The sequence below is a fragment of the Sinocyclocheilus anshuiensis genome, unplaced genomic scaffold (genome assembly GCF_001515605.1).
Source record: "Sinocyclocheilus anshuiensis isolate Anshui unplaced genomic scaffold, SAMN03320099.WGS_v1.1 scaffold517, whole genome shotgun sequence".
Taxonomy (NCBI): domain Eukaryota; kingdom Metazoa; phylum Chordata; class Actinopteri; order Cypriniformes; family Cyprinidae; genus Sinocyclocheilus; species Sinocyclocheilus anshuiensis.
In genome coordinates, this window is record NW_015536535.1 from 660623 (window position 1) to 673777 (window position 13155).

General features: G+C 35.6%; 1 protein-coding gene across 2 annotated transcripts in view; it reads right to left on the reverse strand.

Moving 5' to 3' along the window:
* Nucleotides 1-9566, reverse strand: part of tet2 (tet methylcytosine dioxygenase 2) — a 30796-nt gene extending 21230 nt beyond the window's left edge. The window contains exons 1-2 of one of the 2 annotated variants that reach the window (XM_016495200.1): nucleotides 9023-9566; nucleotides 5059-5164 (exon numbers count right to left, since the gene is read on the reverse strand). The gene's annotated coding sequence lies outside the window, so the exon portion shown is untranslated. The remainder of the gene's footprint in view (nucleotides 1-5058; nucleotides 5165-9022) is intronic. The other variant, XM_016495193.1, reaches the window with a different exon arrangement.
* Between the last annotated feature and the right edge of the window lie 3589 nt (nucleotides 9567-13155).

Below are 13155 nucleotides of genomic sequence, written 5' to 3' on the forward strand. Positions count from 1 at the left end.
ATTTAAACTTATTGGAAAAGATTAATTTCTATCACTGCTGTGAACTGACCAGCACACAGAATATGAAGAATATCAAATATTTTAGGAGTCAGCTGTCCACGGTAGTCCTTAGGATATGAGCACAATAACACACTCAGCAAAATATCGTCTAATTATCTTTATTGATAAAATCACAGAAAATATTGAGATAATATTTTTTTGTCAATATCGCACACACTTAGTACTGATAAAATGATTTGCAACGGTCACTTTGTCACACCCAGTATAGACAGCCTCAAACTGTTGGTGTATTTCTGTCTTTTTTTTTTTTTTTTTTTTGGCTAGTAGAAGTTATGAATGGCCAGTAACTTGGCGGGTGAGTACAAAATCAAGACTGTAAAAGAGCATAATAGGACCCCTTTAAGCAATGCCAAGAGCATTTGAGCAGTTGTGCTGAATGCAGGAGTCAAAGACATCAGACTTCGTCAGCCGGAGACTGTGAAGAAAGGCTTCTACAGCCTGAGCAACAAGGTTGCAGCAACCATCACCATAGATGAAGCTCAATGTTTCACCTGTTCTTTTCATGGCATGAAGAATGAAATGATGACTAACTTTTTATTAGTAATCATTATACTAGTCTTATTCAGTTTATATTAGATAACATGAATTCTATGATACCCTTAACTGATCTTCATCAAAAAGAAACTGCCTGTTCACAGCATTGACACAAAACTTTGACTCAGTGATGAAGAAAAAACAGATTCTAACTAATACATGGAAGCATATATGTGCAGAAAATGGGCATTAAATGTGAAGTAGATCTAATGGTTTTAAACTGAAAAAAGAACAGGTCGTCTTACAATTGACATTCTCAAAATTCTCATTATAACACCTCACTTTTTTTTTTTTTTTAAATTTTTAAATTTTTTAAGAAATAGTTGTTTCTTTTTGTTTGTGTTTATGACACTGCACCTTTGAAGATTGTGAAAAAGCTACTTGCAATAAACTTTAATTCTTCATGTGGCTTTCTCCTGTGTTTTAAGATGGTTGTCAGTGTGTTATAAAGATACAACAGATTAAGTAATTAAAAAAAAAAGAGCTGTCAGTTTTCTACAGTAAATGTAATTTTTTTGTTGTATTTCTTATTTGTAGGAAATTGGAAACTTGGAATCACTTGTGCTTCACCTAGATGCTATACAGACTTCCCATAGAATTTCTGCCTAATCTTTTAATTACAGTGAGCTCTGATTGATGGAGATATTCATATAGATGATAACTATGTCACAAGATAAACGAAGTCTGATTGATATCAATTCTTCTGGGATCCTTCGAAATGTTAAGGGAACATTCTGCTTTATAATCATACATGTTTAGCATGAAATTTATCAACTATTCTGCCACAGAGTGATTATACATCTGAATGTCTTATAAAAGTTACACAAACTGTATTAAATCCACACCTACCAGATTAATAGAATTGATTCAACCACTAAAACAGTTTCTCTACCAACCATATCTGTCTTTGCTGCTTGGTGCATTTAAGAACTGTAAAGCTTGATGTAGTAAAGAACATAGATTTTCTATTTGCTTTGAGAACATAGCTTTCTCTATTGCTACCTTCACTGGAAAGAAAAAAAAACTACCTAGGACTTCATTTAGTTCAACAGTCACACTTACAATTAATGGAGCATAGATAGTAAACAACTAACTTGAAAATATTTTGAAATACTAGGAAAGAAAGTTTATCCAGTTATATACCAGCCTTGAAAGCTGCAAGGTCAGCATGTCTTAGCAGACTCTTAGCAAATAATCACTGAGAATCACAGTTGTCTATTCACCACAGTGGCTATTAATAAGGAACTGCATGTTGGTGGACATCCAATTCCATTCATTCTATTATATAATAATAGTATTAATCTGGTAGCATGCAGAGTCGGAGCAAAGTGTCCTATTAGACACCAATGGAGCATTGCACTTAAGGGTGTATGCTGTTACTCCATGGTATTTCTAACAGTGATCCCTTTATTGAGTTTATTAAGTTGCATTATTGCTATAACATGGGGGAAATCTATGCCATTGATACACGGCAGTATACAACATTCAGTAGAGAGGAGACAAAGAGTGATGTGGCCAATCTGTGTTGGGGATTAGTAGTGCATTATTGTTTGAGGTGTAAGATTCGACCTCTCAAGTCAATCACTTTGTTTGTGTAAATAACAAGGTGTCAGAAGTAACACAAGTGGTTTCCAAAATGCTCAGTCTCAGGCCTTTGCTTGTTCTCCTTGCACTTACTCCATTACTCCATATAAATGTGTAAATGTAAAGAGTTAATATTAATGTGCAATTTTTAGCTTTAAGACGTACTACTCTAAACCATTAAAATATTTATATGGTGTAACCTTGAGTAGTCAGGTTTATGTTTTTTGTGGCTTTAGCTTTTTGTTATAATGGGAATAACACTCAGTTCTGTATTTTCTCTATACTCCAGAGGAAATCTCAGTCTTTCAAGTGGGTGGACTGCATTAAGGACATCAGAGACTGGATCTTAAGAAAATCCTTTGGCTAAATTCTATTAAAACGGAAATACTAATCGCTGGATCAAACATTTCTAATAGCTGCTTGACTACAGTTTGTGTCTAGATGGTTTTACTGCTCTACAGTACCTCAAGGACGTGGGAGTCATGTTGAATTGGTCATTTCAGATTAGCATTCCAGTGTCTCTGGAACAGCATTCCTCTTAGATATATCACTAAGTTATGAAACATTCCTTCTATTCATGATGCAAATAGGTTTTACATTTATAACAACTTTTTAACCTTATCTTCTTTACACAGGTTACCTGTTCTGCATTAATTCTAAAATGTTTATATTGTTAATTAAAATTGTTAACAAAGCAAGTGATTTAGTTCAATATCTAAGAACTGTTCTGTCACCTTATTATCTCTCATCTCCTTTAAGGTTACAAAGCTCTGATATACTGATAGTACCAAAAATGACAAAACTCACAAGAGGAGTTTTTGCAGTCTCAAATAGGGCTTCAAAAGTATCTACATAATAGAATAATAGCAATACTGTTCAATGTATAAAGCTTTAATGGAATCATCTGAAACAAGGTAAGAATGGAACAATACCAGCGTTTTGGTGGTTCAGGTTAAAAGTTTATAGTGATGCTATGAGACTTCCTTGAAGATATTGCTAATGAATCCTGTTGCTAAAGAAGCCTGCTTATTCCTAACAAGAATTCAACTGAATATTTAATCACAAATTAATAAATTAGTAATTGCATTTTTTTTTTGTCATGTATCTTGATTCATCCCAGTGTTCATTCCTCATCTTACCTTACCTTAGAAATTTAAGTTTTTTTTTTTCCTTGCCATTGTCACCTTTGGATTGTTTAAGGCCTGGGAGTTGCAAGGCCTTGTAAATCCACACCAGTATTATATACAGCTCTAAAAAACAAACAAATAAATAAATGAATGAATGAATAAATGAATGAATAAATAAATAAATAAATAAATAAATAAATAAATAACTCTTAGCAAATAATCACTGAGAATCACAGTTGTCTATTCACCACAGTGGCTATTAATAAGGAACTGCATGTTGGTGGACATCCAATTCCATTCATTCTATTATATAATAATAGTATTAATCTGGTAGCATGCAGAGTCGGAGCAAAGTGTCCTATTAGACACCAATGGAGCATTGCACTTAAGGGTGTATGCTGTTACTCCATGGTATTTCTAACAGTGATCCCTTTATTGAGTTTATTAAGTTGCATTATTGCTATAACATGGGGGAAATCTATGCCATTGATACACGGCAGTATACAACATTCAGTAGAGAGGAGACAAAGAGTGATGTGGCCAATCTGTGTTGGGGATTAGTAGTGCATTATTGTTTGAGGTGTAAGATTCGACCTCTCAAGTCAATCACTTTGTTTGTGTAAATAACAAGGTGTCAGAAGTAACACAAGTGGTTTCCAAAATGCTCAGTCTCAGGCCTTTGCTTGTTCTCCTTGCACTTACTCCATTACTCCATATAAATGTGTAAATGTAAAGAGTTAATATTAATGTGCAATTTTTAGCTTTAAGACGTACTACTCTAAACCATTAAAATATTTATATGGTGTAACCTTGAGTAGTCAGGTTTATGTTTTTTGTGGCTTTAGCTTTTTGTTATAATGGGAATAACACTCAGTTCTGTATTTTCTCTATACTCCAGAGGAAATCTCAGTCTTTCAAGTGGGTGGACTGCATTAAGGACATCAGAGACTGGATCTTAAGAAAATCCTTTGGCTAAATTCTATTAAAACGGAAATACTAATCGCTGGATCAAACATTTCTAATAGCTGCTTGACTACAGTTTGTGTCTAGATGGTTTTACTGCTCTACAGTACCTCAAGGACGTGGGAGTCATGTTGAATTGGTCATTTCAGATTAGCATTCCAGTGTCTCTGGAACAGCATTCCTCTTAGATATATCACTAAGTTATGAAACATTCCTTCTATTCATGATGCAAATAGGTTTTACATTTATAACAACTTTTTAACCTTATCTTCTTTACACAGGTTACCTGTTCTGCATTAATTCTAAAATGTTTATATTGTTAATTAAAATTGTTAACAAAGCAAGTGATTTAGTTCAATATCTAAGAACTGTTCTGTCACCTTATTATCTCTCATCTCCTTTAAGGTTACAAAGCTCTGATATACTGATAGTACCAAAAATGACAAAACTCACAAGAGGAGTTTTTGCAGTCTCAAATAGGGCTTCAAAAGTATCTACATAATAGAATAATAGCAATACTGTTCAATGTATAAAGCTTTAATGGAATCATCTGAAACAAGGTAAGAATGGAACAATACCAGCGTTTTGGTGGTTCAGGTTAAAAGTTTATAGTGATGCTATGAGACTTCCTTGAAGATATTGCTAATGAATCCTGTTGCTAAAGAAGCCTGCTTATTCCTAACAAGAATTCAACTGAATATTTAATCACAAATTAATAAATTAGTAATTGCATTTTTTTTTTGTCATGTATCTTGATTCATCCCAGTGTTCATTCCTCATCTTACCTTACCTTAGAAATTTAAGTTTTTTTTTTTCCTTGCCATTGTCACCTTTGGATTGTTTAAGGCCTGGGAGTTGCAAGGCCTTGTAAATCCACACCAGTATTATATACAGCTCTAAAAAACAAACAAATAAATAAATGAATGAATGAATAAATGAATGAATAAATAAATAAATAAATAAATAAATAAATAAATAAATAAATAAATACATACATACATACATACATACATAAAATTATCATTATGCAATTTTCCAGCAAAACGTTTCACCCAACACTTTTAATCTCCTGACAGAGTATGTATTTTACATTTCATGTTGGCTTGTAATATCTTCCCATTTATTTTTCACCAAACTTCAGAGACTGCTGATATAGCATTACTTTCTGCTGGGGGGAAATGCAATGCACAGACATGGTCTCTGACTATTGGACCACTTTGAGACATCCTCTGTCTGACCCAGATTTCAGATCGACCCCTGCTCGTCTTTAACCTCTTGAAATGTCATCCAAGGCTTATGGGTAGTTTACAGTCTTGAATGACATTGAGGTCCAGCTGTCTCTGTGGTAAATCTGCTGTCAACAAGGTGACTTTTGGCTTGCCATCCAGTGAATATACATGTGAATCTTACACCCCTTTCTCTCCTTTTCAGTTTTCAGCTTATTGAAAATACTCTTGTGAAGTATTTTATGAGAAAGATCCTTTTAGATTTCTTGACTCTGTGGCCTTGTTGCACTGAGGCTGTTGGGCTTGTGAGCAGCCTGGTTGTGATTAGTGTGTCTGCTGGTATTGAATGTGTGCACCCCCACATACACACACAAAAGCTTTCACAGACACATGCAACATACTTCTTCTTGGTAGACTTACTTCTGAGCAATTCTTATATAGGCAAAATCCCCCTATAACCCCAAACTGACATCATCGGTTTTCGAAATTAGCATGTGGCATATGATTTTTATATTAGCCTGACATACATATTTTTTCTACATCTATGATTCTGAAGGGAAAACCCATCAAGCATTTCTGTTATGAACCACCATTCTACGCCTCTGCTGTAACCAACCAGATTTTCTCTGAATCCACACAGCTGGAACTGAAGAGAAAACCTACTGAAAACCACATTTATAAGTGCATCATCACTTCGTTCACCTCAGAGGAAATGAACATTTGCTTTTCTCAGAAGTACGGTACCAATCAGTACTTTATTTTATAAGTAATGAAAAATCTTTTTTAGTGATTCACTGAGCTTTACAAATATATTCAGCCAAGTCCTCTAACCACAAGACATTTAGTTTTCAGAGAACTGAAGGTGGCAGAAACTATGCAAGCCACGTGCCATGAGTTTAACTTAGCTAAAGTCTTTTGAATACAAATGTTCTGGAAAGGGTCTAAATTGGCGTAGTCAATGACCGTGCTTTCCAGTGACCTTCTTGGCTGGTGTAAGTACACTTCTCCATCTAACCCTGTGACTGGGTTGTGAGGTAGTGTTTGTAAACAGAGCGACCATGTGCGCTTACGTACGTGGAGTGTGCTCTTCAATTCACGCCTGATAATTAAACCTTGACAACAAAACATATTCTAACAGCCCAAAATTCTCTTCAAAAATGCAACCATCCAATGACTGTATTAAAGGATGAAACAAACGTGTATATGGCGTCATATAAGTCCCAGCACTCAGAGCTATTGTGACAATTTACACCAAAAATGCTTAAAATATTACTGAATCAAGTGCAGTACAAGCTGTTAACTAAGACAAGCAATTACTATGCAGGCTGGAAAATGTTTTTGGCCAAGGGTTATGATAATTGATATATATGCCATTATTAATAAGCCCTACAAATAAAATATTGTAAATAATTATATAAAAATCCCATATTTTCATTGCAAATTCAGGCAAAAGTTTGTCTTTTTAGAGAAACTGTCCTAAATTGTGATTTTTAAACACTGACCCCTAGCAAAAATATGATGAGCACAAATCACAAGCAAAACAAAATTGAAAGTGACAAAAATGGTGGGGAAAAAGATGATAAAAAAAATCAGATGTCTGCTTTTCACTCATACATTCAACCAAATAAAACAAAGAGCCTTCTTATCATGCAAAGAAATCTACCATGTCATTGAACAGAAGTACATTATTGTTTTGCACCAAACACTCTTATCAGAGAAAAGGGTCTGCCTGTACTTCCAGTCCAGATAAGCTCCAGCTAATGTTGTATATTCTCACCAGTTACCATGCAACCGTTACAATTATATTAAGTTTAATATAAGTACAATTATATAAGTAGAATATGTTTAGTGACAGATGTATTGCTCTATCACCACTACTATCATCAAAGGATTATCTGTTCTAAACATAAAGTTGGAGTGGAAGCTTATACAGTATCCAGATTCCTTCAGTGTGGTTACATTAGCATTTGCACCACCTCTCTATCACGTTCATTGACAGCACTCCATAAAGGATCCCCTTGCAGGCATGGGCTAACTTCCACACTTCACATCTAAACAGAATGTTGGAATACACAAGCTAATTACACAAAATAAGAGGACAGGACTTTTATCTGTATTATTCCAGCAGCCAATTATGATGCAAATCCTAATAGGGCTGTTAAATCAGTTAAGCAAAGGTAACATTTGCAATTCATTAGTGCCGATAAAAGAGTTGCTGCTGTAGCCTTTTGTAACAGTTTACTCGAGTTAATATGTTTGATTGTTACATGTCAAAAGCCACAATGAATTCAAAAATACATCTGAAACATTCAGACTTGGTTATTTTCAGCTGAATATTGGCTTTCTCAATACAACGGTCAAAATTATTCAAGCATTTGACATTTTCTTAATTTCAATAGCCTATAGCTTAATGTCAGACGTATGCAAATATGTTCCAGGCCACTACAACACACCATGGACTGTGAGCTGTGAATAATATCTTAATGGAATATAAATAAAATTTAGGATGGACACTAAATTGTTCTCTATTTAATTGAATCTCTATTTAATTGATTCTCTAATTGAAACATTTTTGCTTCTAATAAAAATACTCACTGTGAGCATAAAATGTAGACATAAACACAATTAAGATGTTGTGTACAAATAAACAATGGAAATCCTATTAATGTCAGACCAGGCAAAAATTCCACTCTCTGGTGGCCCTCAGCTAATGGTGCTATGGGGTTGGGTTTCAGTTCTTTTAAAGCTTCTGACCTTGTGGGCTTCCACCACTACGCTCTTCTGTTTGTTTGTTTTTTAATCCTCAGGACTGTGCTAGTCTTTGTGTCTGCTTGTCATTCACTGATGAATGCAATGAAAGCAAGGAGCTTGACTATTCCTAGCCAAACATCTACATTCAATCAAAGCACATATCAAATAAAGGAGAAATGTACCAAAAATAACTTTGTCATATTTAAAGAAAATAATATTCCTTGTCACATTTTCATGAAAAAAAAATACACATATATATATTTTTACTAAATATGATTTTTTTCAGACCTAAAACGCCTCTTTCTTGGATATACAGATGTCTAGCTATAGGTCGGTGGACACTGAATAGATAAGATAATTTTGTTAGCAGTGTGGCTGTTTAGTCTTTCTCTCAGCACAGGAGATGTATTGAGAAATAGTGCCTGAAGAAGAATTGGCCAACAGCCTCACAAAGATCACCATTTTTCAAAGCAGACGCATTCCTAAAGCTGTCCACTGCACAACATCTTAGATAAAAATGACTGAAGACAAATGAGATTTAAATGCTTGAAATACATTCTGTCTGCACAAGCCAACAAAAAAGGGACAGAGAGAGGGGAGGGAGAAAGAGAGACAGAAAACGTCAGCCATGTTGGTGAAGCTTTATCTAATATCCTTTCATTCTTATATCAGCTCACGGTTTTAAAAAGGACAGTACATTGCTAAAAAAGAGCTTGAAGCCATTGAAGAGACCCTGGAGGCCAAAGGAAAAGGGTAAGAACAGGAAAACTCTCTCACCTTGTTTTAAGTCCTTCCACTTTGTAGAATTCCAACAAACCGACTAGGTCTCCTCTTAAACAAATCCTAAAGGGCAGCCATCTTGTTTCCTTCTGTTCCGTCTATGAAACAGACTACCTCCGCATCAATATTCATGGGCTAGTCTGACGTCTGCTTTCATCATCAGGGGCAGAAGACTTGCATTGCTGTTGGCTCTCGAAGCGCATCCAGACGCAGCCCGTAAACACACGCTCACTCTTGTATGTGCTTGTATAAGCAGTGTGCAGAGTGAGACAGTCCAGTGTGCAAGTGTGTGCAGATAAGAGGAACCAAGCTTGCTTCGCCGGCAAGCTGAAGTAATTGCAAAATCGCTTTCCTGCTGGGTCCTCTCCACACAAAGGGACTGAGTTTCTTTTCTTCCCCCTCCTTTTTTGCTCTCTTTCTTTTTTTTTTCAGCTGTACACAATAGTGCACACTTTACTGGCTGCCCTGAAGCACTGGACTGGATTGCACAGTTCATGGCTTCACCGTCCACCCACTCCAGCAGACACAGAGGGAGGGAAAACCCCTCCACTCACAGTCAGTTTCAATGACACAAAGTATACTAAATGCAAACAGGAAAAGAGAGACAATTATTACAAGACATTAAACCAACATTTCTTACTCACGCTGTTTGGTCTTACTAACTCTAAAAGCTCTCTGTCCTTAGTTCCTCACAGATTAGATTGAGAAGCACTGCCTCAGCTTCTATGAAGCCTTACCCTTGTCTACACTTGCTTGGTCTTATTTTGGCACACAGCAGTTTGGGGGCCGCACACTTAGACCTTAAAAAAACTCTGGAGCTTGAACAAATTCTTGTCTGATAAACAGGATACCAAATATATACTACTGTGAGACACTTTGGTGAGAAAGAAATTTAATATTTGACCTAATATCTGAATGCATTAAAGATTTTCTGTACAGAAGACAGAAAGCTCAAAACTTCTCATTTAACACTATGGCCCTTGTGTGCCGTCATGTACATGTGAAAGCTAGCACTAACCCATCTCCTCCTCCACCCTCCGTTTAGAGCTTTTAAACATCCCTTTTTTGTCTTGTCTGGATTTTAACAGGTGGTTTTTGTCTGAAAAAATCTGCCTTTGGCTCCACTCCAGTTTTGAAAGGGTGTGGGCCACAGCCTAGCTGGAGTGACGTTTGTTGACTCAATAGGTTCAGGCAAGGAGTAGAAAAAGATATTTGTTGTTACACCGCGTGGAGGAAGGGCAGTGGGGGAAGGCAGGAAGGCTTGCATGAGCAGTAATCACCAGAACTGGCCATTCCACATAGATCAGGTCAGCAATGGTAGGAATTTGGTATTACACTTGTTACAATTATCAAAGGTTATTTGGCCAAGTTTTAAGAAAATGTGACATAAATGCAATCATAATGTTTGCAACAATTGTCATATTTTTTTAATTATCACATTACTGGTTAATACACTGTAATAACTACTTAATAACACATGTATGTACAAATTGATTTCTTATGAATTTGTAAGATCTTACTCGTACAAAAACATACAATTTGTATGTAAATTGTCACCATGAAGGTTTACCCCTAAACTTAACCCTCACAATGGTGTGAGAGGTCACTATAAGTCACCGCAAAAAAAATTTACAAACTGTCAAGACCTTTAGCAAGAAATTACACAAGTTGGCCTAAACACAACAAAATATAGTTTTGGCTCAGTTTCTCTCATTTTAGGGTTGTCACATATATTTTCCTGTATGATCCTGTTAATACATGTTAATAACTGATGTTAACTACATTGTCCCTCCAAAGGACAAAATCATGTATGCCTCTTTCATAAAACGTCTGAAAATTTGTTCTGGCACCACTGTGCAATTTTGTTAATTTGCATTTCCAGAGCATTCCTGATTTCTGTGCTTTAATTAACACACACCTATAAAGACAAACATCACAAAGTGACTTTTAACATACTCACAGAAAACAGAAAAACCCTGCCCTTTCTAGAATCACTCCAGTTTGCTGCCATTGTTATTTATAGTTTTTGTGCATGCATCTTTGTCTGTGTATAAACTTTCTCCTTCATTCACTGGTCCAACAGTCACACAAAAACTAATGTCATGACACACACCCTATACAAAACCACACATGTTCCGGGCTTGATACTGGTAACATTGCTATTCTTATACCAGGATTACATTTCCCAACATTCTACCTCTGCCTTGTGTTCACACAGAAGGCCCTATAACATTTCCCAGTTTGCTGGAATCAGAGCCTATAGTGTGAATGCTCTGCAGTTGAAAATAACATCGCTACCATGTTGAGCAAACTAAACTAAGCATCCCTCTTGGTACTCAGTGGAGGAATGTTATGGCTTTTGAAAAAGTGTCAGAAACGACAAATCATCCTTTCACATCACTCCTCACCTCTTGGGGGGAAACCTCTCACCTTGTGTGTGAAAAAGGGGTTGACCCCAAACTGCTGGGGACAATGATGGAATGGACACACTTTTAACACGAGTGACCTCACACGTCTGCTTGATTACAGGCATTAAAGAGGGCAACAATTGAGACAACAATTGTGATGCTTCAACTCCAATTAAAAACTTGAGAGATGCCAGCCACATGACACCTGACATTTCACATAGGCTTAACAACATGCATTATAAATTTTAGGATTGTGGCCACTAACTTAAATTATTGTCTGCAATAAATCAACTTCTGTGCAAATACACATTTGACAATAGGTACCTCCTCTGACAAGAAGTCACTTCTGCACTTGTCTTACAAGACTCGTTAGTGTAAGACCTTCATTTCCTAATTACTACAAACCCAGCAGGAGGGCGAGAGAACTGAAGTGGGGAATTCAGAAGACAGGACAGCAAGTTACAGCAGTAGCAAAACACATTACACAGGCAGAACCAACTCAAAGATGCAAGAAAATCTGAACTACTAGAGAAAATCTTCACAATCTGCTTTGTGTTCCTCTAGTTCTTGCAACTGCATTTCCATTTGTATCTTACTCTATTGTAATTAACCATTTTCACTTATCCCAGACTAAGCAGTTGCTTCAAGTGAAAAGGGCCGAAGCTCTTTTCACGCATTCTGAATACAGGTGCCTGGTTCTCTCTAACTCTGTAGGGATGCAGGATTTTACGAGGCTCTATTCACAAAGGCTTATTATTCTCCTATAGCACAGACACAGGTCATGGAGGGTCTTCAGGGGATGAGACCATATTGTGGCCACTGCTGGCCCTGTCTGTTCCCGTGAGCTTCAATGCCACTTCTGCTTTCCAAACCAAATTATAATTTGATTCACATATTAACATGAACAGGTCAGGTCTGTTAAATAATATTAACTTTTGATTTCAATAATATATTAGTAAATTAACAAAAATTAACATAATTAACATGACTAAGATGAATAAATGTTTAGAGGTATTTTTCTCATTGTTATTTCATGCTAACTAATGTTTCCAAATGGAACCTCATTGTGTAACCCAATGTTTTGTAAATCATTACATCTGCACTGTGTACTGTGTACTTAGTACTGTGTTCCTAAGCATAAAGATTCAAAAGTTATCCATTTGTGATGTCACATAATCTTACGTGAAAATATTTCAAAATAAAATGTTATCTTGTTATTGCAGGTTTTTTTTTTATTTTTATTTGTTTGTTTGTTACTTTTACAATTCTATAAATTTTACTGTGACTGGCTGTAACTGGGCCATTAGAGTAACTTTATTTTAATGTAGTTGTGTGTGTGTATGTGTGGAATGACTTGTAAATTAATATTGTGAAAATAAATTTAATTCAGTATGAAAATTATTGCCATCAATAAATTCTGCCACACCCATTTATGCAAAATTATAATGTATTACACATCAAACTTTTGTTTAATTGTATGTTTAATATAGTGCCAACAAACAAAATGTCTATAAAGTATTTATAATGAGATATTTTATTACATTTACATTTAGTCATTTAGCAGACGCTTTTATCCAAAGCTAACAGAAAACTAACAGAAGAGCAACAATATATAAGTGCAAATGACAAGTCTCGGTTAGCCTAACGCAGTACATGTAGCAAGGTATATATATATATATATATATATATATATATAATAAAAAGAAAAATAGAAGATAGTAT